The 27,256-nt window shown below is 35.3% G+C and overlaps 1 long non-coding RNA gene across 1 annotated transcript in view; it reads left to right on the top strand.

Moving 5' to 3' along the window:
- The window catches only part of LOC131503727 (uncharacterized), a 380,333-nt gene that overhangs the window by 61,226 nt on the left and 291,851 nt on the right, over positions 1–27,256 (top strand). The gene's annotated exons all lie outside the window — the stretch shown is intronic.

The following is a 27,256-nucleotide window of genomic DNA, read 5'->3' on the forward strand; positions in this document are numbered from 1 at the left end:
TAAAAAAAAAAGGGAGTGGGGAGAGTAAAAACACATAGGAGGGTCAAAGAGGAATGAAAGCTTGATTTCAATAAATAACCGGGTTTCAACTTAGGAACTACGACATCTGAAAAATTAAAATCCAATTAGAACTCAATTATCTATTGAGAAAAACATGATTACAATCCTTATACCTTATAATTATCATCATGCTTTTCTTTATTCTTTTGTTCAATATTTCATTGGCTTATCTCCAGTTCCTATAATTTTGAGTAAATCAATGATATGTACTGATGTGGACCTTAGGTAGCTGTGAATATGTTTTTCTTTCACCGAATCAAAGGTGAATATAATTATTTCCAGGGAAAACTCATGAGATTACCACCTGCTCATAAATAAACTCTAGCAAATCCTGAGTTTCAGAGACTAGAATCAGATCCTCCAGTTATAAACAGGAAGAAAAAATCCTCTGGGGCCCTATGAACAATACTTTCCCAAAATAAAGCTCTTGTCTTTTAGTAACACATCAAAGTTGTACCATGGAGTTGGTAACAGTGGAGAGAAAAGAATGAAATAGTTTTAAGAATACTTTAGAGCTTGGAGACATTTCAGGATGAAAGTCCTTTAGGATTTTGCCACATTGGTAGAATACCAACATTATAGTTCCTTTATGAAATGTCACCATCAGAGAGATTAATTTTAGAAGTATGGGATCACAGAAATGTTTCCATTGATGTAGGTTACTTTGTTGAACTCCAAAAATGTGTCAAGAGTAACAAATCTATCTGACATGTCCAGTCAAGGATCTGTTTTAAGCAGAAACCGTGGCTTGCAGGACACTGTTAAATTTTAATTTTGTTTTTCAACCACAAAAAGGAGTCTTTGTTTGCAGTTAGGATGAACACCTGTGGAATCCTCAAACATTTACAGACATGTCTTTAAAAGCTCTATGGTACAGTTAAGATTTAATCTATCAAAGTGGTATAAATAATGTAGACATAGCCTTAGGTGCCAGTTCTTCCCACAGCACATAGAAAAACATAACAGCAGTGAGAACTTCTCTGGTGATTTTCATATAGTTCAAATATAACAGTGCCAAGGAGGCAGAGGGGAGCAGTGTAATCTGGAGATACAGCTTTCTTGATGTTAGTGATTGCGTACTAAAGTCCAGAAATGGGAAATATAAGGGTTCTGGCAAAACTAAAATCATTCATAACAAATAAAATTCAGATGGTTTCATGTTCAGAAGCTTGGATCTCATTTTGAAACTCTTGTAACTGAAAGGAAGGTGATTATAAGAATGGCCAAACAGTTCTGGCCCTAAACACTGACCTTCCATATCCTTTTAATCTAATCTACAGGTATTTCCATGCTTATCCACACCAATGAAACATCTCTGCCAGAATGGGATGTGGAAGTTCAATCTAAATTTCAAACCCAGCATGTATTACGTATAAAGTAGGATGTGCAAAGCAGTATATGGGCTATTAAAAGGGATAACAAGAAGTGTAAGATATGGTTCTAATTCTAAAGATGATTAAGATCTAGTAGCAAAGATAAGGAGAAAATATTTGAGCAGTAACTAAGATTCATAGCATGTATAATTGAAAGGGAAAATTTGGGGGGGGGGTGGGTTCTGGAAAATCTTGGTAGAAGATAAAGTGAGATTTAATAAACGTAAAGCTTGGCACAAGTAGATGTGATAAGGAGGAGATGTTCTTGACAGGAGTATTAATGTAAAGCTGGAGGAATTGAGAGACAGAAAGTAACCAATTTTATCTAGAGGGATAGATTTATTAGAGGAAAAGAGAAATGAGTTTGTAGATTTTCCCTCCCCTCCCCCCCTCCCCGAGAATGTGGAGGGACTGGAATTCCAAAGAAGTGTTGTAATTTAAAAAACATATCTTTGGCAAGATTACCTTTATAGATAGAAACCAATATAATGTAGGTGTTCAATAAATATTTGGTTAATTAATGAATTTGGAGATTATCCCTGCACATTTGTTACCAGTTCCATAGAAACAAACAGATAAACCAAAAGCAGATACATTAGGAATGAGCTCCTTACTCCCTTTAGAATAGAAATAGAGTTGGGATTCCTGGTGGCTCAGTCAGTTAAGCATCTGACCCTTGATCTCAGGTTGTGAGTTGTGAGTTCAAGCCCCATTTGGTCTCCACGCTGAGTGTGGAGCTTACCTAAAAAAAAAAAAAAATTAGAGTCAAGATGAGGTACTAAAAATGCAACTGCTCTTTCTGTGGCTACACATCAAGAAAGGTAATAAGCTCATGATCTAATTTTCTTTTTGCAAGTTGAAAGAACTCTGAACTTCCTTGTGCTTCCTTTTTCACCTAGTGCCTCCCACAGTCTTCTGTTTACCACATAATCTTTCTTTCTGAAAGATTTTATCTTTCATCCCTTCTTCTCTTTTTTTCTGGAGGACATATGTCTATATTCCAGATCACCTTCTGGGTAATCAGCCCCTGATTCCCTTTCAGGTGGTGTGAATTATCTCCTCTTCTGTAGAAGAGTATGTCCCATGCTTGATGACGCTGCCCCTATTCATCAATCTCTAGCACAATATATGTTCACTGAATATCTACTGACTTAAATAATACTTTCCAGTATCACAGTGCCAACCACAGAGTGAAAAATTTATAAAACACATTATTCCTAGAAAATGAAAAAAAATGGTGAAGAGATTTCTGGCTCTCTGACGATGCTTAGTCTGTAGGGAAGAAACAGGGAGGTGGTAATTCTAAATTTCCTTGTAAATTCTAGATTCAGCTTTTTACTAAGATACTTTCTTTTAAATTTTAGACATTTCATTTACCTGTGTGTGCATACATATGCATCTACATACCTAGGCACCTACACATATATGGTCATATATATGTATATTATATGTATGTTTGTATATTATAAATAATATTCATGATCTCTCTTTTTCTGCACACAGGCATTCTTAGTTGACAGGAGTATTTGCAAAAATGTCCTGCTTTTTCCAACATGGCTTTCCAAACAGGTTCTGTAGAAATAAATGAAATAATCAAAACAAATCTTATTTTTCCTTCGGCCATACATTTACTTAGTTACCTGTTGAGTTATTTATTTTGCTGGGAACTTCTGAATTTAGCAATTAGAAATGAGAAATAAGTAGATAACCTATGGAACAAATCAGATAAATATAGACTTAGGAATTTAAAAGAAGTTTCTAAAATGTTCCTACTTTAAGCTTTTCATTTCTTTGGGCATTTTGCTTTGTTTTATTTCATTCCAGAAATCCACAGCTTGACTTCAAAGAGTGTATGGGCCCCTTTCAATCAGTGTGCTACATTTGGTAATATGCTTATTTTTCTTGGGAAGTTTTCTTTCTTTCTTTCTTTCTTTCTTTCTTTCTTTCTTTCTTTCTTTCTTTCTTTCTTTTTATTTTTTTGCAAATTCAGACTTCCACAATTATCTATGACTCTAAAAGTATTCTGTTCTGTCTAATGTGTTAGACAATAGGCTATACATTCAAAATAGCAATTGTAGTAATAACAGATGATTTCAAATTGATGATCTCTTTTAATCTTCTTAACTCTAAGAAGTTTTTTTTTTTAATTTTTAAATCTTCATTTTGCTGATGAGTAAATTGAAATTCAGATCTCAAACATCCTGCATAAGCTAAGCAAGTTATTTCATGGTAGGCAGTAGAACCATGCCTCCCATCTCCAAATCTGTAATTCATTTCAGTAGACTTGTTCCTTGCCCCATCAGCCATATGCTGTTCAGGAATCTCTCTCCTTCCATCTGTTTTCCTCTGTGCACAAGCACGATTAGTCCTTGAACAGCTTGTCCAACTGTGCTCAGTCTCACTTCCCACCATGGTTTCAGGTCTTCTGAACATGGAAGGTTTTAGGGCAGAGAAAACTGACTCAGCAGAATTGATATTTTGAGCTGGCCATCAGGAAATCAGTCTGGTCATACTTCACTGCAGTGGTCAGAGTGGTGGTATAGAGAAGTGGAAACATAATTGGAAGAAAGAGCTTTGTATCAGAAACTTGGAGGCAGATAAGAAAAGGAGTGAACTTGGAATAAAGTAGAGAGGGGACAGGTGAAAGGAGAGGGGACAGGTGAAAGGAGGCCAGTTGGTATCAAGGACCTCTGTTGAAACAGGAAAGGCTGTGTATCTCAGGACTAGACGTGCAGGACCTCCATAATGCCAGGAGAGCCTATTTCCAGTAGCTTTCATTAACTGCCACAGTCTCAAACTACAGTCTTAAATAATCCTCTCTGGACAGAAAGAAACACTTTCAAGGAAGTTGAGGCGATACTCATCCATGCATCCAACTTTCATAGGGAAATTTAAAGCATCTTAACTCATCAGTGATGCCTTTATACTGCATGAATTCTGAATTGGTTGGATCTTTGTGAGGCAAAACCATCTTTATTATTTTCTCATTCAGATCTGACGTCCTGTATCAGAGTGGGAGCATGAGTGTTTCTTCCTTCTTCCTCATCATCTGAAGGCTTTCACCTGCCAACACTAAGGGAAGATTTTGCAGTGTTACTTAAACCTGAAGATGAAACAGTACTCAGTCATGGTTCCTGAGGACCTCAGATATATCTTATTTATTCTTTTTGTTTAAATTGAGGAGTTGAGGGGCAGAAATGTCATATCACCTAAAGGAGGTAGAAGCCTGGAGTCCTCAAATTTCTGACTGAGAACCACTCCCTTACTCTGTAAAATGTTCACACATTTTGTCAATAATATTGCTGACTGACCAGAAAGGAAGTTGGTCAATACTGCTTCTTTTTCTTGGTATTAAGTTTAATAACTATTCCATTACTACAATAGCTTATTGTCATCTAAATCCATGGCCCCTTGGGACTTCGTTATTTGTATCAACGTATGCACTGAACCAATCAGGTCAATGTTTATTCCTATTATGGGCCATTTAGCTCTCTACCTTACCACATTTGACTCAAACCAGATGTTGCATTTGGGCGTATCCTAGGACACGATTGGTTTTACAGAATGTATATATTTTCCACCACTAAAGGAATAATATGCTTTGCACATAAATGCTAGTAATATCTAAGAGGCTGTCTGAGACATTACAATAGATCACCAGAATATCTCAACATTCTCTGCCTGCTTTGTCTCAGGATTCTAGGTGGGGGAAGGTGAAGAAAGAGTGGAGCTGGAAATGGGAATGGTCCAGAGGGAAATGATATCTTTAAATGACCTTTCAGGTCACTGAGTGAAGATTTCAAGCAAAATTTCAAAGGTAGTGAAGTTTTTCTTTGAACTTTTCCCTCTTGGATCTCTATTTTAATCAGTAAGAAAACTTCTTCCTTGTCTGCTGAAATTCTGGAGCCCTGATCCCAAAATGTCTCTGGCCAATACAAACTTCACTTTTTATGGCATGTAACATGGAGAAGGAAAGGGCTAAGGTTTTGCAATCCCCTCTTTCCTCTGTTGAGATGGTCAGCACCATTTAGTGACTGCCCTCTTGACCTCCATCCTTTGATGAACATGTAAACTTTGAGCCACTGAAGTTTTGGTTTGTAAACCAAACACAAACTAGCCTGTCCACACTGATATATTTCCTACTGTTTTCCCTCATAATAAAGTCAATGGACTTGTGCTCTTGAAATAGGAGGTTGAAAGAGTTGCTTGCCTATTACAAATTTGGAATTTAGGCAGAATGAACACTTTGTTCTAAGACTAACTTAGTTGAAGGGAAGACAACATTTCCCCTTAAGAGCAAGAAAACCTGATGAAATGAGAAAGGAAGGAGTGGTTTTTCCGTTTAAAGTTCCTTTAGGACACAAGTGTATTAGAGAAGGACTTTAAGTGACACTTTCTGTATTGGCATATCATCCAAATCACTGCTATGACAATTTTTTTAACCTTTTTGTTTCCTTGTCTGTAAAAAAAGATGTATTACTAATATTTTTCTCATATTAATAAGAGGATTAGATAATGCATATAAAATACCTGGCACAATGCTTATATATTAGTAATAAGTTAATGAATGGAAACAATTATTTTTATTCCAACATTTTTCCATCCCATCTCAGTTCCTGTCTGAGTATAGCCATGCTTTATCAGTGTAAAAATAATTATTTTCATTTATATGAACAGCTTACCATTTATGACTAATGATGTGTAGCACAATAGCTGTTATACATATCATTAAATATGTGTCTGATTAACCTTGTTGTAATTTTAATTGCAATACAAAATTCCTCTTGTGCATACTCAGCCGTCAAGGACTGGGGCTCATGAAACAGGGTTGACTGCTTTCAACCTGAAGGAATTATAGGGAATGTCAGTCACATATAGCATAAGTCATAGACCTGAGAATAACAGAGCACAGAGGAAAGAACACGGAGCTGGGAGTCATGTAGACCAAGGACTAAAAACTTTAGGTCCACCACTGCAGTTTACTCAGTCTTCTCACAGTTTTTCTCTGTGAAACATGGTTAGTGATACCTACCATGTAGGATTTGTGAGGGATAGAGATGCTGTATATAAGATGTTCAACAAGGATCTTGGAACAAAGGAAACTGTTTATTAGCTATTGCTATTTTTATAATTTTAGACTGTAACTTGGAAGGGACTTCTAGAAGCCCATTGGATTAGCCACCTCTGCTTTGCAGGTTTGATGTTATCACATCCTCTTTTCTCATTTTCTGCAAATGTGAAGGATGGGACAGCAGTATTTGTTCAAGGTCATGTACCTTGTAAGTGAAGGAGAGAAGCTAAGCCAGCTGGTGCCCCACCTTTTCCTTTACTTCCGTCTTTCACTCAGCCTGTGCCCACTGCCTGGCAAAACAACCTCTGAAGCATACATTCTTCTGGGGTGAGTCAGTGGCATCCTGTGCCTTCCCAAAGAGAGGAAGCACATTTGAGTCAGGAGCAAATGCAACTGCCATGTAGGAAAATATATCAAAGAACGGAGGACAGCTGACCTGTTTTGTGCTGAAAATGTGGCAAAAAGCCATGTCAAAATTGTTCTGTAGATTCTAGGGCTATCTCCTCCTAATCAGAATGTGTCTTCATGGGGCCTGTGCCCCAAGTTTCCTAGGCTTGCCTTCTCTGGGTTACCATCTCTGAATACTTTCTTCCTTGCTTAGTATACTTGAACATGGCCCAGGGTATGGACAGATTGAGTAATCTAAGCTGCATGTGGTCACTGTGAAGTAGCTGCTCATCAGAGAACCCGGTCTGCTGAGGAAGCATTCTGCTGCTTCCTCAGAAGGTCTAGCACTGGTTTACAAACCTTGATTCAGAACTCCGTGAATAGACAAGTCAGACTTGATTACTCTATTTCTAGCCTGCTTTCATCTTCACCAAGTCTTCTCTCTGAGGCCCTGGGAATACTATATTACAATTATTTGGATTTTGGCCTAGTACTTCACATGGAGGTGTTACTATACTTCTCAGGTGTTCCTACAAAAATTACTGCAAGGATGAAATAAGAGAATATGAGTGAACTAGACATATATTAATGTGTCTAGAAAATATATTAGACATATATCTAGAAAATGTTTAGAAATGTCTAGAAAAATGATAGTTTCCCTTTTTTTCTTGCAAAGTAAAACCTAAATCTAGGGAAATAGAGCTCTAGTAAATATATTTCTGATCATTTCAAAAGCTAGAAGGGTTAAAGATGGGAAAGGGTGTGAATTCCCCTATCATAATGAATATTTTATTTTATACATTTAAAATACAGATTTTATAAGAAAAAAGAGAAATTATAAGAATTAAAAAGTCCCAGTGGAGAAGCAGTGTACCTTTAGTGAGTATTGGATGCATTAGGTATATAATTCATTTTAATATTAACTGAAATTACCTTTCAGACATCAGAAAACTTTCAATAAAGGATGAAAAAGTAGAAGTTTGACATGACTTCTTGTTAATGAATTTGGAATATGAATAAAGCTATTTGAGAGTAAATACTTTTCTGGTTATGGTAAAATCTACATATGATTTTTCTGGTAATGAACTTGTGGTTTAGAAGATTATAATGTTTAGAACATTATAGCAAGAGGAGTTATTTTTCATCAGCTCAGGTAACTTTCTTTGGTTCTTAGGGAAGTCCTGGTAAAAGCCAATCCCATGATTAAAACTGAGGATCCCATGATGCTCAGTGACTTAAAAAAAATCTAAACAGATTTATTTTATAATAACTAAGTTCACTGTCTCTTAATGTCCTTCTTCATAGCAGTTGTTGAACTGGGCTTTTATTTAGGTTCTACAGGCTTGAAGTTCTAAAATGTGATTTTCCTAAAAGCCATATCATTGACATTACTGGGTTCAGTGGGATACATGTATATAATTTATTTATATCAAGAAACCCATCTATCACACCACTCATGCCTCAAACAGTTTGAGAGGAATACTGTGGAAATGTTGGTGTGTGCCAAGATTGCTTGTCTGTGAGACTTGATTACTCTAGGCCGGTCTGGCATATAAACTCAAGGGCCTATTCACTGAACATGATTTTCATTTGTGCTCCTATGTGCAGCTGGTAAGGGCTGGGTTAATGCATTTGAGGAGAAATCTATAGCTGTTATACACTTATCTAGATAATAGACTTGGGGCAATTGTACATGGATAGCAATGAACATTGTCTACCTTGCAAGCTGCTGAGGAAGATGGGAATGGTCAGAGTGCCGATGGAATATTGATATATTTTGTAGCAATGACTGCTTTTGATTTTCTAGCTTACTCTGTAGGAATAGGAGAATAATCTCCAGAGGTCCCTAAAATCACTGTCCTTGCCATAGGATATAAAAATATATCCTTACACACACACATATGTGACATATATGGATGGATGGAGATATATATATGCATATGTGATATATATCATATATACATTTATACACATATATGTATACATACATGATATATATATGTACATGAATATATATATATCTATCCTGATATATATATATATCCTTATATATATGCTTATATATATAAGGATATATATATATATATCCTTACTTAATCACATCTATAAAGTAGTTTTTTGCTATGTGAGGTAACTATTTATAGATTCTGGGGATGAGGACATGGACATCTTTAGGATGACTGTTAGGTGCCTAACGTAGAAGACTAGGGTGAAAATTATAGATATTTGAATTTAATAATCCACGTTTTAACTGTTTGAAAGAGATAAAATATAGAGGGAAAGACATTTTAAGTTGAGTTGTGAGGAAATTCTCTTCAAACTCATTACTGTCAGGTTTGCAGCTTGGCTCTTATTCAGTCTAAGTGTGAAACAGAGATTATCATTGGATCTTAACACTTAGGCCTTGCTTGTTACTATACAAATGACCTTGAGTTCAAGTGTTAACCCTTCAAATACATCCAAATAGCAATTTAAGCTAACTATAAATCAGAACCACTTTTCTTTTGGGATAAAGCAAATTAAAAATAGTGTGCTCACTCAGTAATGGGGTGTTATCTCCTTTTTAGCAAATAAAGACAAGACAGTAGAGTGTCTACTATATTTCACGCCTGTGCCAATTAGAAGAGTAAAGTGAAGGAGTATATACTCCAAAGTTATTGGCCAAAAAAAAAAAAAAACAAAGCAAATAAAATATTACATAGTTTTTCCAAATTTAAAACTGATATAAAATGTGGATATTAGATTTTATAATGTATATTATATCATATTTACCTGTATTAGGGTTCTCCAGAGAAACCGAACCAACAGGCGGTATATATCACATCATATACTTATCTATCTAATATATATGAGAAAGAATGAGAGAGAGGGAAAGAAAGAAAGGGAAAGAAAGAGAGAGACTGACTCATTTTAAGGAATTGGCTCATGCAGTTATGCAATTGTGGGGGCTGGCATGTCTGAAATTTATAGGGCAGGCCAGCAGGCTGGAAATTCAGGCAAGGTTTCTATGATACAAACTTGAGGAGGAAATTTATTTCCACTTTGGGAAACCTATTTTTCCTCCTGAGGCCCTTAACTGATTGGGTGAAGGCCACTCATATTATGGAGAGTAATCTGCTTTACTTAAAGTCAATTGATTGTGTTAATCATATTTTACAAATGCCTTCACTGCAACACCTAGACTAGTGTTTGACAGAACAATTGAGCACTGTGTAGCGTAGCCACGTTGACACGTAAAATTAACCATTATAGTGCATTCGCAGGGCCAAGAGCAATATTCTTATTCCTTTGGTTGAAGGCAGATTTTTTTTTTAGCAGAACAGTCTTGGAAACTGTCAGTAATTCTACTAAAGGTTATATTAAAACAGATCAACATTTAATAGAAGAAAAGAACTCAAAGGTTTTGAGAATTGCAAATTGGGAAAAATTGAGATTTTTGATATTTATTATTGTTCATGATTTCTTAGTAATGGTTACTGTCGTAACTACTTCACTGCACAGACATCAATCCATGTAGAAGGACATGGACATAAATCCTGTGTTCATTAATTATTTTGGGAGCCTAGAATCACCTTGAATTAATCAGCCAGGTTACTTTAGAATATGATGTACAACATTAATTTTATTATATTATGACAACTAGGGAGAAACCAGCTGATTTACAAATGGACCACCTATCATATTGATGAATAGAAACTGCCCAAATGTGGAGGGAATGCTGATTTAGAGCAATTTACAGATACTGATGTTAATAAAAAACAGTTTTGTCATGTTTAATATAACTAGACAAAATATTTGAAAGGATTAGGAGCTTAAAATAATGAAAAAAACCTTAAGAATTTAATGAGATTTTTATTAAGTCCCCTTTGAACTATTTTAACTGAAAAGATAAAGTTTTTTAAAAAAGCATCAGCAGGGCGTGTGGGTGGCTCAGTCATTTGAGTGTCTGACTCTTGATTTCAGCAAGGAGCCTGTTTGGGATGCTGTCTCTCTCTCTCTCTCTGCTTCTCCCTAGCTCTCTCTCGCTCTCTCTCAAAATAAATAAATAGGTAGATAGGTAGATAGATAGATAGATAGATAGATAGAAAACATCAGCAAAATTGTTTTAAAGATACCACATGATGCTTATTTTTTAATCTGTTCATGTACTATCTGCTGCCATCTTGCAGGGAAGCCATTCTAGACTCAGAACTTCTACATAGATAGCCCTTATCTTATACATGTACATATCCCATAGAAGAGAGTATTGGTGATAAAAAAAAAAAAAACTTTGTTTCAAGGTAATTGTGATGGAATTTAGGTTGTGTATTCATGAATTTTCCACAGAAACAGAACCAATGGCACAAACTGACACATAAAATTAGCCATCATAGAGTCTTTTTTTTTTTTTAATTAATTAATTAATTTATTTATTTTTTAATATATGAAATTTACTGTCAAATTGGTTTCCATACAACACCCAGTGCTCATCCCAAAAGGTGCCCTCCTCAATACCCATCACCCACCCTGCCCTCCCTCCCACCCCCCATCAACCCTCAGTTTGTTCTCAGTTTTTAACAGTCTCTTATGCTTTGGCTCTCTCCCACTCTAACCTCTTTTTTTTTTTTTTTTTTTTTCCCTTCCCCTCCCCCATGGGTTTCTGTTACGTTTCTCAGGATCCACATAAGAGTGAAACCATATGGTATCTGTCTTTCTCTGTATGGCTTATTTCACTTAGCATCACACTCTCCAGTTCCATCCACGTTGCTACAAAAGGCCATATTTCATTCTTTCTCATTGCCACGTAGTATTCCATTGTGTATATAAACCACAATTTCTTTATCCATTCATCAGTTGATGGACATTTAGGCTCTTTCCATAATTTGGCGATTGTTGAGAGTGCTGCTATAAACATTGGGGTACAAGTGCCCCTATGCATCAGTACTCCTGTATCCCTTGGATAAATTCCTAGCAGTGCTATTGCTGGGTCATAGGGTAGGTCTATTTTTAATTTTCTGAGGAACCTCCACACTGCTTTCCAGAGCGGCTGCACCAATTTGCATTCCCACCAACAGTGCAAGAGGGTTCCCGTCTCTCCACATCCTCTCCAGCATCTATAGTCTCCTGATTTCTTCATTTTGGCCACTCTGACTGGCATGAGGTGGTATCTGAGTGTGGTTTTGATTTGTATTTCCCTGATGAGGAGCGACGTTGAACATCTTTTCATGTGCCTGTTGGCCATCCGGATGTCTTCTTTAGAGAAGTGTCTATTCATGTTTTCTGCCCATTTCTTCACTGGGTTATTTGTTTTTCGGGTGTGGAGTTTGATGCGCTCTTTATAGATTTTGGATACTAGCCCTTTGTCCGATGTGTCATTTGCAAATATCTTTTCCCATTCCGTTGGTTGCCTTTTAGTTTTGTTGGTTGTTTCCTTTGCTGTGCAGAAGCTTTTTATCTTCATAAGGTCCCAGTAATTCACTTTTGCTTTTAATTCCCTTGCCTTTGGGGATGTGCCGAGTAAGAGATTGCTACGGCTGAGGTCAGAGAGGTCTTTTCCTGCTTTCTCCTCTAAGGTTTTGATGGTTTCCTGTCTCACATTCAGGTCCTTTATCCATTTTGAGTTTATTTTTGTGAATGGTGTGAGAAAGTGGTCTAGTTTCAACCTTCTGCATGTTGCTGTCCAGTTCTCCCAGCACCATTTGTTAAAGAGACTGTCTTTTTTCCATTGGATGTTCTTTCCTGCTTTGTCAAAAATGAGTTGGCCATACGTTTGTGGGTCTAGTTCTGGGGTTTCTATTCGATTCCATTGGTCTATGTGTCTGTTTTTATGCCAATACCATGCTGTCTTGATGATGACAGCTTTGTAGTAGAGGCTAAAGTCTGGGATTGTGATGCCTCCTGCTTTGGTCTTCTTCTTCAAAATTACTTTGGCTATTCGGGGCCTTTTGTGGTTCCATATGAATTTTAGGATTGCTTGTTCTAGTTTCAAGAAGAATGCTGGTGCAATTTTGATTGGGATTGCATTGAATGTGTAGATAGCTTTGGGTAGTATTGACATTTTGACAATATTTATTCTTCCAATCCATGAGCAGGGAATGTCTTTCCATTTCTTTATATCTTCTTCAATTACCTGCATAAGCTTTCTATAGTTTTCAGCATACAGATCTTTTACATCTTTGGTTAGATTTATTCCTAGGTATTTTATGCTTCTTGGTGCAATTGTGAATGGGATCAGTTTCTTTATTTGTCTTTCTGTTGCTTCATTGTTAGTGTATAAGAATGCAACTGATTTCTGTACATTGATTTTGTATCCGGCAACTTTGCTGAATTCATGTATCAGTTCTAGCAGACTTTTGGTGGAGTCTATCGGATTTTCCATGTATAATAATCATGTCATCTGCAAAAAGCGAAAGCTTGACTTCATCTTTGCCAATTTTGATGCCTTTGATTTCCTTTTGTTGTCTGATTGCTGATGCTAGAACTTCCAGCACTATATTAAACAGCAGCGGTGAGAGTGGGCATCCCTGTCGTGTTCCTGATCTCAGGGAAAAAGCTCTCAGTTTTTCCCCATTGAGGATGATGTTAGCTGTGGGCTTTGTAGAGTCTTAACTGATCTAAACTAGGAGTTAGAGTAACTTGTGTAATGGTAATACAAGCAAAAAAAAGAAGAGGCTACAGAATCAATATGAAGTTATTTTGGGTTTGATATTCATAAGTTTTATTTCTCAAGAGCTAATCAGACCATTTAAGTACAAATAAAATTGTAATATTACCTGTAACAAATAAGATAATGTAAAAAGAAAATGGTGGTGGAGCAGCAAGAGAAGGGTATAAATGTCAGCCCAAGAGACAGAAGGTGATTTTTTTTTTTTTTTTTTTTTTGCTGATAAAATGGTCCTATTCATTTCCTTCTTAATGGTTGATCTCTGCTACTTTTCTGCACCATTGAGAGCAGCTGCTGAATAGCCTGCAGAGATCAGCTCGTGACTTCTCTGGCACCCACATGGTTTTTGTGAAAGCCCAGGGGGAAGTTAGTGAAGAGAAATTGCTGGCACAATACAGAGGCAGAGCTGAACTCATGATCTATAACACCGATTTGTAATCCAGTCAGCTTTGTAGATAATCCTTCCTTACTCCCCACTGTGCCATCAAACTGGCTGCAGTGAGAGATAGAGATGCATTTGTTTTTCTACCATTGACCTGTAATCAAAAACTGTAACAGTAGAGCATACTAATTCTAGTCAGCCAAGACAGCAGTTCTTTACTCATCCTCCTTTTTCCTTCCTGAGGTCCGACATTTGTTCTCCTATCAGAGAGATGGATAGCTGAGTGACTCCGTCTTGTGTGCATCCTGGTCAGTTGCACTAGACCATTACTAGGTTGTTATACCACTACTGCTGCACACCTTTGTGGAATGCACCCGCCTCCTTCACCCTCCTCCTCCTCCCCTCCTGCCATTCCTAGTCCCCACAACCAGCCAGACCAAAGCAGGAATAGAAAACTTTTCAGGTTATTCCTTTTTAAAATTTTTAATTTATTTTTATTTTTTTTGTAGTTTCAAGTTTTTATTTAAATTCCAGTTAATTAACATACAGTATAATATTAGTTTCAGGAGTAGAATTTAGTGATTCACCTGATGCTCATCACAAGTGCTCTCCTTAATACCCATCACCTGTTTTACCCATCTCCCTGCACAGTAGGTTTGTTCTGTATAGTTAAGAGTCTGTTTCTTAGTTTACCTCTCTCTTACCTCCACCCCACTATGTTCATCTGGTTCTTTTCTTAAAATCCACATATGAGTGAAGTCATACGATATTTGTCTTTCTCTGACCAACTTATTTTGCTTAGCATAATACACTCTAGCTACATCCACGTTGTTGCAAATGGCAAAGTTTCTTTCTTTTTGATGGCTAAGTAATATTCCTGTGTGTGTGTGTGTGTGTGTGTGTGTGTGTGTGTATTTATATACCACATCTTCTTTATCCATTCCTCAGTTGTTGGACAGATGGACATTTAGGCTCTTTCCATAATTTGGCTGTTGTTGATAATGCTGCTATAAACATCAGGGTGCATGGATCCTTTCAAATCAGTATTTTTGTTGGGTAAATACCTAGTAGTGCAATTGCCAGATCATAGGGTAGTTCTATTTTTAACTTTTGAGGAACGTCCATACTGTTTTCCAGAGTGGCTGGACCAGTTTGCATTCCCACCAACAGTGTAAGAGGGTTCCCCTTTATCCACACCCTTGCTAACATCTGTTGTTTCCTGTGTTGTTAATTTTAGCCATTTTGACAAGTGTGAAGTGATATCTCATTGTAATTTTGGTTTGTAATTCTCTGATGATGAGTGATGTTGAGCATCTTTTCATGTGTCCTTTAGCCATCTGTATGTCTTCTTTGGAGAAATGTCTATTTATGCCTCTGCCCATGTCTTAACTGGATTATTTGTTTTTTGAGTGTTAAGTTTGATAAGTTTGTCATAGATTTTAGATACTAACCCTTTATCAGATACATCATTTTCAAATACCTTTCCCCATTCTGATGGTTGCCTTTCAGTTTTGTTGATTATATCCTTTGCTGTGCAGATGCTTTTTATCTTGATGAAGTCCCAGTAAGTTCACGTTTGCTTTTGTTTCCCTTGCCTCCAGAGACCTATCTAGTAAGAAGTTGCTATAGCTGATGTCAAAGTGGTTACTGCCTGTGTTCTCCTTTAGGATTTTCATTTTTTCCTATCTCAAATTTAGGTTTTTCATCCATTTTGTAAATATTTTTTAAGGTTTATTTATTTTTCAGAGACAGAGACAAAGCGTGGGGGTGCGGGGGAGGCAGAGAGAGAGAGGGAGACACAGAATCTGAAGCAGGCTACAGGCTCTGAGTTGTCAGCATGGAGCCCGACATGGGGCTTGAACTCACAGACTGTGAGATCATGACCTGAGCTGAAGTCAGACACTCAACCGACTGAACCACCCAGGCACCCTTCATCTATTTTGAATTTATTTTTGAGAATGGTATAAGAAAGTAGTCCAGTTTCATTCTCCTCCATGTTGCCATCCAGTCTTCCCAACACCGTTTGTTGAAGGGACTATCTTTTTTCCATTGGATATTCTTTTCTTCTTTGTCAGAGTTTAGTTGGATGTATGGTTGTGGGTCCATGTCTGGGTTTTATATTCTGTTCCGTTGATCTATGTGTCTCTTTTTGTGCTAGTACCATACTGTCTTGATGACTACAGCTTTGTAATATAACTTGAAGTCTGGAATTGTGATGCCTCTAGCTGTCTTTTCTTTCTCAAATTGCTTTGGCTTAAACAGACCAATAACCAGCAAAGAAATTGAATCAGTAATCAAAAATCTTCTAAGAAACAAAAGTCCAGGGCCAGATGGTTCCGCAGGGGAATTCTACCAAACATTTAAAGAATACCTATTTTTCTTTAACTGTTCCAAAATATAGAAATGGAAAGAAAACTGCCAAACTCATTCTACGAGGCCAGCATTACCTTGATTCCAAAACCAGGCAAAGTCTCCACTCAAAAAGAGAATTACAGGCCAATATCCCTGATAAATATGGATGCAAAGATCCTCAACAAAATACTAGCAAATCAAATCCAACAGTACTTTAAAAGAGTAATTCACCACAATTAAGTGGGAGTTATTCCTGGGATACAAGTGTGGTTCAGTATTTGCAAATCAGTCGTGATACATCACATTAATAAAAGAAAGGATAAGAACCATATAATCCTGTCAGTACATTCAGAAAAAGCATTTGACAAAGTACATCATCCATTCTTCATAAAAAAAACCTTCAACAAAGTAAGGATAGAGGGAACATACCTCAACGTTGTAAGGTTATTCCTCTTTAATACAAAGGGAAGGAATTACAGAATTCAAAGAAGACTTCCATAGAAAGAAGCTATTGATGCTATCGATTTATATACTATGTGTCTTGGGAAATGAACATGGAATTAGATCTCATATAAAGACCAGTGGCATTGTGCAGGCTTTTGTTTTCTCACCTAGAAAGAGAATTCAGTTATTTTTGAGTAAGGGGATGGATCAAATATATGTTAGAGTAATTTCTAGCTAGACTTCCTTAATACTATTTCACAAAGACCTTGTACATTTTAACTAACAGAGATAAACAGCAACAACAAAAAATACACAGAATAGGCCTACATTCTATACTATATGCAACATTAATTAAGCAACTAAATTTCTCAATAACAAGTAGTTATTTTAACTAATGGGTTCTTTCTTAATTAATATGGCAAAGCAGTCTTGTTTAATGTGTTTACATTTATTTTTCTGTTCCCTAGGCCGATTGTATTTTTAATCTCCCTTTTATCTTGCCAAATTCTATTAATGAGTCTATTTAAATACTCAAAACATTAGGTTAGGAAAAAAATATTAACATATACACCAAATATTCACAATTATCTATCCATAGCTAGCTTTCTTCTCACCCTATGTATACTACATTTGTCCTTTTATTAGCCCAGAGATTTTGTTTTCTAGGTAAGCGTTAAATTTCTTTCTTATCCTATTTCTTATATTTCCAAAAGGTTTTCATTCACAAACTGTGTGTATGTGTGTGTGTATTAATGTTCCTAATTTTGAGGTGGATATTGCAAGCCAAATTCCCTGGGAAGTAGATTTTGAAAGATTGGCAAGCAGAAAATTTATTAGGGAGTGCCCATGAGATCATTATCTGTGGAAGAGAAGGAGAGGAGAGAGGCCTGGCAGAGTGAGAACTGCTATGGAGACTCTGAAACTGGGATGGCCCTTTGGAGTTGTCCTCTGTTGGAACCAAGGGACCGGGCATCTATATTTTCATCTGGACAAGTCATTGGATGGTGGCTGACCTTATGAAGAGTATATGACTTGAGCAAGACAGCTGTGTCCAGGCAAGGACAACTTCCAGAGAAGGCTAATAGCTGAGGTATCACAGCCAGCAGCAGATAAACCAGGCTGGTCTTTGTTCTTAAAAATGAAGTATTAAAGGAGAATCTTTGAGCAATGTTTCAATAATTTATTTTCATCTGAACCTTTTCTCATTTATTATGCAAATGCAGTTCTATCTAAATACTAGCACTCTCCCCAATGCTTCTCTGAAGATAGATACTTTTTCATCTTTTCATTTTGGGGGTACTATCTTTACATAATATTAACAGGAAGCTCATTTAAACACACTGCAACATCCAAGTTATTTAAGTAATGAGGAAAAAAGAAAAAAGGGGATATATATATATGTGTGTGTGTGTGTGTGTGTGTATATATATATATATATATATATATATATATATATATATCACCATATAATTTTACCCAGTTTTACACATATTTTTCTTCAAGATTTTACACATATTTCTCTTCCAACTAATCAAAACAAAATGCTAAAATAAGCAAGTTAGTGTCAAGTGTTAGTTTTAAGCTATAATATTTTAGTATATTTAAATAATATAAATTAAAAATGTGGTTTTGTATAACAATATACTAATACTAGTAAGGGAATTTTTATGACATAAAATTTGTTCAGTAAGTAAAAAATAAACTGAATTTTTATATCAGTTTAGAATATAACTTGGTTAGGTTAAAATTTAACTGAGTTTAACAGTTTTCTTCAGCTCATAAGTTTGAAGTCAGTCAGTCACTGTGGTCTCCATTTATGATCACCCATCAGTATAGTGGTCAACTCCAGGGAGCAGGGAGAGTCTTATGATTATAAGGGCATGCTGAGCCCTTGAGGAATATATGCTCATAGTCTTCTACTTCTTTTTTCAGTTGGTACTTAGGAATTACCTTCATAACTATCTGTTAAATTCTACATACATGTGTGTGGTATGTAGAATATAGAGACTGCATATGGTGAGACCAATGCTCACCATATCTGGTTCCTTCCTAGTGAGTGGGAAGTCCTCGCTGCCCACTTAGAATTATACCTCTCATTTCCTCCACCAATTGAGCTTGGAATCCACATGTTGAGACAACAGCATCTCAAAATCAAATTAGCCTGGATCCCTGAGTCACTGGAAAGGAGTTGCTTTAGAGAGCCACTGGACACATTATGCACTTTGCACAGATAGGAAATAACCTGTATTAAGCCACTGAGATTTCAGGGTACTCTGGTTCCCAGAATTATTTTGTCTAATTAACAAAATGTGTGTGTGTGTGTGTGTGTGTGTGTGTGTGTGTGTAATTTACTGTATTTTATAATATGTGTTCTTGTGTATATATGTGTCTGTGGTAATTAAAAACTAAATGGGACATAAAAAAGAGAGGAAAAAAATGTGAGTAGTTCTTGGTAGCTAATTTGCTGGTGAGTGTCTGATGGTCTCACCTTATGTTTCTACACCATAATTTGATGGTTACCAGCCCACAGGTCCACTGTGCTCAGTCTAATAGTGAATGGCTGATAAGTGGTAGAAAGATTACATGATAGAATAGTGGACGCTAACAAAAAGCATTTACTTTAGAGAGTGACTGGGCAAGACAATCACTCTTTTTATACGATAACAATATTAGAAGTCAACATTTCTGCCATTTACTATTTCTGTGGCTACAAGCAGGTAATTGTTCATGTGTAAAGTAACAATGTCAGCAGCATCTTACTTGTCTGTGTCTCTTCCAGTCTTCTTATTTAACTAATGAGATTAATATCATTAACATCATTATTATTTTTTAAGTAATTAAGGACAGATTTTGCTGTACTGTATGCACCGTACAATTCATGTAGACTACAGTGTTAATGCACTCCCTTGTGTTCTCCAGTCCTCAACCTGTACAGCTGTATCTATGTATTACACTTTTAAGTACTAAGCTTCATTTCTGCCCACTTACCATCACCTGAGGTATTCCTTTCATTTGGAAAGTCCCAACTCTTGCCTTAATCCAAGTCATGAAATTGAACTCCAATTCTACGTTGTGCCATTAGGCTTTCTACAGTTTTCTCCTTTATATATATTCCATAGAGTTAAGCACTTAATAATACAAGGTTTCAGTGTTACTTAGTCATGGTTCAGATTCTAAAGTTAGAACATAGGGTAAAAAATCATGCGTAGTTAAAGCTACCCTTTAAACTGGTGCATAAAATTTGTGTATACGGCTACACTGTTTCCTTGTGTATACTAACATTTGAGATTCGTGGAGCAAGATAAAAGGAAGCTTTTTTTTTTTTTAATGTTTATTTTTAAGAGAGAGAATGTGAGTGAGGGAGGAGCTGAGAGAGGGGAACAGAGGATCTGAAGCAGGCTCTGTGCTGACAGCAGAGATCCCGATGTAGGGCTCGAACTCAGGGACTGTGAGAGTGTGACCTGAACCGGAGTTGGATGCTGAGCCACCCAGGCACTCCTGAAATGAATCTTCTAAATCTGATGAATTGACTTAGACAGTGTCTTATTCCTAGATAAAGAATTCTAAAATGTTTGTCTTTGCCTGCGGCGTTTACTTTCTCAGTTTTAAAATTGAGTCTGTAAAGTTAAACCACTCAATGAGACTATTTTGCTTTCAACTTGGAAAGTCCTGGCACACAGTAGGTTCTCTGTAAATCTTTGATGGATTTGAGTCCAATTCACTGTATTGTTTAAAGAATTGTAGAGAAGAAAAAGATCACTTGAAGAAATGGTCAGATTAACTCAGATAATTTCTTTAAAAAGGAAAACTGATTTACTGTTCCTAAAAACAAGACTTGCTATTAAGCAAGTAGTATTTAAAATTGTGCAGTATTGTGCAAGGTCTGAAAAACAGATGAATTCAAAGATATGGAAAGCCAAGAAATGTATCAATACATATATTGGAATACAGTTCAGAGCAAAAATATTATTTAAAATAGTAGAGAAGAGAATATTCAATATATATTGGAGTAATTGGTTGTCTTATTCCATCTATCTACATATGTATGTACATATAATTGGAAGTCTTTCTCATACCATGAACAAAACTAGTCTACATCATTTACATATTAAATATTAAATACCTTTTCTCTATCTTACATACATGTATGTATCTACAAATAAGACGTCAAATGTTATACTGTGCTATTCTTTTGAAACTTGATCTTCCATTCCACTCATATTCTTGTCTAGATATTTCCCTGTTGGTACTCATAGATCTGGTATGTTATATTAATGGATACATAATATCCCATTGTATAAATGTGCAATAATTTATCAGTAGATACATTTTTATGATTTTTTACTGTAGTGTTGAAATTCATCATACGTGTTGTCTTTACATATGCATGAAAGTTTTTCTAGAATATGTACTTGGACTTATTGGGACATGAGATCCACGTATACCAACTTTATTAGTTTTGCCAATTGCTCTTGGTATTGAATATAACAATTTATAATCCCATTCTGTGAGAGATCTCCTTTCCCAAAGTCTCATAAGATATTTGTATTTTCAGGCTTTCAAATCCTGGCTTAAGGGTGCAATATTGTACTTCATTGTTATTTTAATTAGCAGTCCCTAAGTAGTAGTAAGATTGAATATGTTTTCATGTATTTACTGACTCATTTGATATTTCTTTTCTTTAAATTTTCTGTATGCATGCATACATATGCACACAGATAATTTAAATATATTGTATATATAATTTATATAAATTATATCATATATATGTATAATTTTTTTTAGAGTGTGAGTAAGGGAGAGGGGCAGAGGGAGAGAGAGAGGTGAGGAAGAATCTTAAGCAGGCTCCACACTAAGTATGGAACCTGATGTGGGGCTCGATCCCATGAGCCTGGGGTCCTCACCTGAGCTGAAATCACAAGTCAGTTGCTCAACTGATTAAGCCACCCAGGAGCCCCTTGACTGCTTATATTCTGTAGGTAAGCCTTATTTATTTGTAGTTCTTTCTTTCTTGAAACTAAAACTGTCAGTTACATGAGTTGTAAATATCTTTTCCCAAAGTATGGTTTGTTTCAAATTTTATTTAATGTGTCCCTTGTTGTATAGAAAATTTTAGGCTAAACGTAGTCCAATTTATCAAAATTTTAATTTTTGTTATATGTGTTTTTTAAATATACATTTTTTTACTAGATTAAATAAAAAGTTTATAGTTTCTTCTAATATTTAAAGAAAATTTGGGCACCAGGGTGGCTCAGTCAGTTAAGTGTCCAAGTCTTCATTTCAGCTTAATCCCAGGGTCATGGGATCAAGCCCCATGTTGGGCTCTGTGTAGACGGCATGGAGCCTGCTTGGGATTCTCCATCTTCCCAGCTCATGCTCTTCTCTCTCTGTCTCAAAAAAAAAAAAAAAAAGACCCTAAATATTAGATATTTAATCCATATGGAACTTGCAAATAGTTGATGCTGTATTATCTTTTGATTTGAGTATTCATTTTTGTTTACTTTAGTGTTCAAATATTAATATTACATATGTATTCATTTCATGAAGATTCAGTATTTACAGTACCTGTTATGTCAGAATAGATTGGAATTATTAACATTTCTCTTTTATAATGGACATGATGTTAAGCTTTTCCTGGAGAAAGCCCTTGAAAGACATTCCAGTAGGGAGAGGACTTCTCTTTTGGTTTCTGATGTGTTTCCTTCTCCTTCTTTGGCATCTGCTGCATGGCTGGTCAGTGGTGCCGGTGTGGGGGAAATGTGTTAGTGCTCAGCTGTATGCCAGAGTACTCCTTCCCTTGGTAACTCCTCCATCCTGGCCTGCATCCAGGGCCACGTTTCCAGACCATTCAGAGGCAGACACATGCTCCAGACCTGTTCTGGCCTGGGCGGTCTAGTGCATTTCTCTGACAGGAGTGGGCTTTAAGAATACCTTTTGGGACTCCCACCTATAGGAGGGGGGACTCTCATTTCAAGTTTACCTTTCTTTGGATACTCCCTCAGCTCTAGGGTAGTCTTTAAGAGAGATCTTATTACAATTCATATTTAGTCTTCTATCATAAAAGTAATTTTATCAACCTCCCCTGTTTAAATTGCGGTGTATTTTCTGGCTCCTGATGTGATCCACACTAATATACATATCACCCATTTTCTAATTGATTTGTAATACTCTGTCATATTCATGGAGTGGTTTTGATAACTTGCCTGTTCTGTTTTTCTAATGTGCCAATTCTCAATCATTCAGTTACTACACATTTACATATTTATGTAAATATTTGAGTATAGCTGACATACAATGTTATGTTACTTTCAGGTGTCCAGCATAGTTACTCAGTTTCTTTATATGTTATGCTGTGCTTACCACAAATGTAGCTACTCCCATCTGTCACCAGACAAGTTTATTACAATATCATTGACTGTATTTCCTATGCTGTGCCCTTCATCCTGTGACTTACTCATTCCATAAAGGGAAGCCTGTACCTTTCACTCCCCTTCACCTATTCTGCTCCCCCCCCCAAACATTAGTTGGTTCTTGTATTTAGAGGTTTGATTCTGCTTTTTTGTTGTTGTTGCTTATTCATTTGTTTTGCTTTTAGATTCCACATACAAGTGAAACAATATTTGTCTTTCTTAGTCTGACTTATATCACTTAGCATAAATATTTACAATAGCCAAAATACGCAGTATCACTTTTAAAGCATTCAGTTACTAAAACATTTAATTGTTCATTACAGTTTTTATATACACACTACATATATTATAAATTTTAAAATATTAGGGGCTCCTGGGTGGCTCAGTTGGTTGGGCATCCTACTTGGGCTCAGTCATGATCTTGTGGTCCATGAGTTTAAGCCCTATGTCCGGCTCTGTGCTGACAGCTCAGAGCCTGGAGCCTGCTTTGGATTCTGTGTCTCCTTTTCTCTCTGCGCCTCCCCTGCTTGTGTTCTGTCTGTCTCTCTCTCTCAAAAATAAATAAAATAAAATAAACATTAAAAAATACATATTAATATAAAATGCTTTACATAAATAAAATGTTTATATTACATATTCATAATGCACAATTAATATTTATATATACATTATATATGCATATATACATTATGTAATTATGTAAGTGCAATATACTATCAATTTAAGTATATACATATATGTTTTAAAATAGCTGTATAAAAACTCTTCATATTTTGTAAAGTGTGTTCCTTTCTTATTCTTCAAACTCCTTTCCTTTTGTTCTTCACACTAATTTTAGAACTGGCTTCTCAATCTTGAAAGGTTTCTACGGAGTATCAATTAGTCTTTAATTAAACATAGATTCATTTAGTGAAAATTACCACTTTTACAATACTGAATCTTGCTATTCATGAACATGGTATTTCTCTACATTTTATCCATATCTTTTTTTGTCTTTTATTGAAAATAATTATTTTCTCCAAAATTGTACTTAGGTACCTCTATATTTTTTGCTATTCTTATGAATAGGATTTTTAAAATATGCTTTCTGATGAATAAGAAATTTTTACGTGTTTATATTTATCTTGTAATTAGAAAGCTTATTGAATTTTCTTATTAAACCTCAGTTTCGTTTAGAGATTTTCATTGCATTTTCTTTTTTCTTTTTTAAGTAGGCTCCACGTGGGTGTGGAACCCAAGACAGGACTGAACTCACAACCCTGAGATCAAGACCTGAGCTGAGATAGAGATTCTCATGCATTTTTTTCAACTTTATTTATTTTAAGAGAGAGACAGAACAAGTGGGGCAGGAGTAGAGAGAGGGAAAAAGAGAGAATCACTAGTAGATGCCGTGCTGTCAGCTCAGAACCTGACGTGGGGCTCGCACTCATGAACCTTGAGATCATGACCTGAGCTGAAAGCAAAAGTTGGACACTCAACCAACTGAGCCACCCAGACGCCCCTCATACATTTTCTAAATACATTTTCATATTATTTGTTAATGATGGCAATTTCCTCTTACTGTTTCCGTTTTTTAAATCCCTCAGTCATTGTTTTGTTTGTATTGGTTCTTTAATATAGTCACTCCAGTATTTAATAGAGGTGGTAATAAACATCATTACTTTGTTTCTGATTTAAAAGAAAGACATCTAAAATTTCACTATATAGTATGATATTTACTGTATTTTTTAGTCAAATACCTAGGGGAAATCCCAAGTGTTACTAATTTCCTATCAGTTTTCAATCACAATTAAGAGTTGAATTTTATTAAATGCTTTTTCTCTATTGAAATAATTATATGATCATATGACAGCTTGAAGTGGAAAATCACATTAATAGATTTTCTAAAATTAAAACATCCTTTCATTACTGAGTAAACCCTTCTTGTCATAAAAGCCATTTCATAACTTGATTCACCAATCATTTAGTTAGGGTTTTTGCATATGTGCTTAAAATCATTTAGTTAAGGTTTTTGCATAACTTTCCTTTAGTATTCTATCATTGCCCAGTTTTAATACCAAGGTTTTTCTAGTATTATAAAATGAGCTAGGAATACTTTTACTTTTTCCTTTATAATCTGGAACAATTTGCATAAAAACAAATTACTTGAGGGCTTTTCTGTGAGTAGTTTCTGACTACTAGCAATTGCATTTTCTCCATTGTTACATGTTTTTTCAGTCTTTCTATAGCAATGCAAGTGAATTTTCATAATTTATATCTTTATGAAAGAATATGCAATTTATCTGCATTTTCATAAACTTCTGCCTACTATTTCCACTCCACAGTCTTTACAATGTCTGTATAATCCCTAATAATTTTTGTTTGTATTTTTGCTTGACCAGTCATCTTTCTATATAAATTTTTTACTTGTATTTTTCGAAGACTTCTTTTGGTTTCACTGATACTTTCTATTAATTCTTTACTTTCCTTCAATTTTCTGCTTTTATCATCACACCTTCCCTTGTTTTCTCCTTGGGCTTGCTCTCTTCATTTTTTGTGTGTGTCAAATTTTTTGATCCAATTTTAGGTTATAAGCATGTCTTTTGAAAATTTTATATTCTGTTAGCTATATCCCACAAGTTTTGATGCATTGTAGTTTAATTGTACAGTTGTATCTATTTTATTAATTCTTTTGTAATTCATTCTTTGACCAAAGACGTATTTATGAATGTAATTTAAATTTTCAAATGTATTTGTGCATCATAGACTTTTAAAATTCTAATTCCATTGCATTTTGCAAGATTTGGTTGATCATGGATTTGGATTTGTTTAAATTTCTTTCATAGATAGTACATAGTCAATTTTTTAAGTTGTATGTATATTTGGAAACTGTACATTCTGTGAATGTGGTCTGATGCATACAAATGCACATCTACTATGTTTTTATTCATGTGCTTTATATGATTTCTGTCTTTTAGATAATTAAATTTTATTATATACTATATATGTATCTCCATGTGTGTTTCAGGTATATATACTTAAGAAATTTCTGAGAGATATATATTTAATCTCAATGATAGTGGATTTACTGGGTTTTCCTTATTTTTCTGTAATGTTTTAAATATTTTAAGGTTGTCTTGTTATATACATATAAGTTAAGGATTTTTATATTTTACTAGCAAATTGTTTTGTGGAGGAGTGATTTTTTTCAACTTGAAGTCAATTTCATAGTTATTAAATGACTGCCTTGGCTTTCTTTTGTTAATATTTGTGAGGTGTAACTTGTTCTATTCCTTTATTTTCAGTATTTCTGAGTTACATTTAAAAATATGTGAAAGAGATGGTGTTCACCAAGTTAGGGAGGTCGTCTCTATTTTCCCTGCCTCACTTCAGTTGTGACCAGACCTGGCCAGAGAGCGATAGTGAACCCTGTGGGGTGATCATGTTTTATAGTTAGAGAATATCTAGCCATAATATTTCAAGTTCATGGAAAAAAGAACTATTTGTTTCTTTAAGCTACAGAGTTTGTAGAGTTAATTTATCACAGTATAGCCTAATCTGACTAATTTTATAAGCTGAATTTTACAATTCTGCAAATGAATTTCTATTGTGCTTAATCTGAAAATCTCTCCTCGAGTATTTGGGTTGAATTGTGATTTCTGTTATGTTTGGCCTTCTATACTAGCCTATGTTTTTACCATGTTTTCCTTGTCTGCTTTTTCTACCTTTCCCCTTTCATTGGATTGTTAATGGTTGATTTATTACTTCAGCCCTTTCCACATTCTACAGTACTTTTTTAGAAATTAGTCATTCAGTTTTCATTATTTAAGTGATTGGCCTTCAAATTTTAAGATGCCCAGTTGCCGTGATGTCTAAGTTTAATTGGTTTATCTCCCTTTAGTCTAAAGAATTCAAAAGACCTTAGAGATTTTTATTCCAATCACTCTCAAATTGTCTAGAATTTTTATTCTCATTTTAACTCCCCCCTAAATTCATAGTTATGATTTTTTATTTATGTGAATTAACTAAAAGACAAATTATTTAAAAGTTTAAATTTATCATATTCTAAGCAATTATCTAGAAATTTATAAAGCAATTTCTTTGCTTTCTTAGCATCCATTGATTGACCTTTCAGTCAGAATTTGAATGATAAAT

The sequence above is a fragment of the Neofelis nebulosa genome, chromosome 2 (assembly GCF_028018385.1).
Source record: "Neofelis nebulosa isolate mNeoNeb1 chromosome 2, mNeoNeb1.pri, whole genome shotgun sequence".
NCBI lineage: Eukaryota > Metazoa > Chordata > Mammalia > Carnivora > Felidae > Neofelis > Neofelis nebulosa.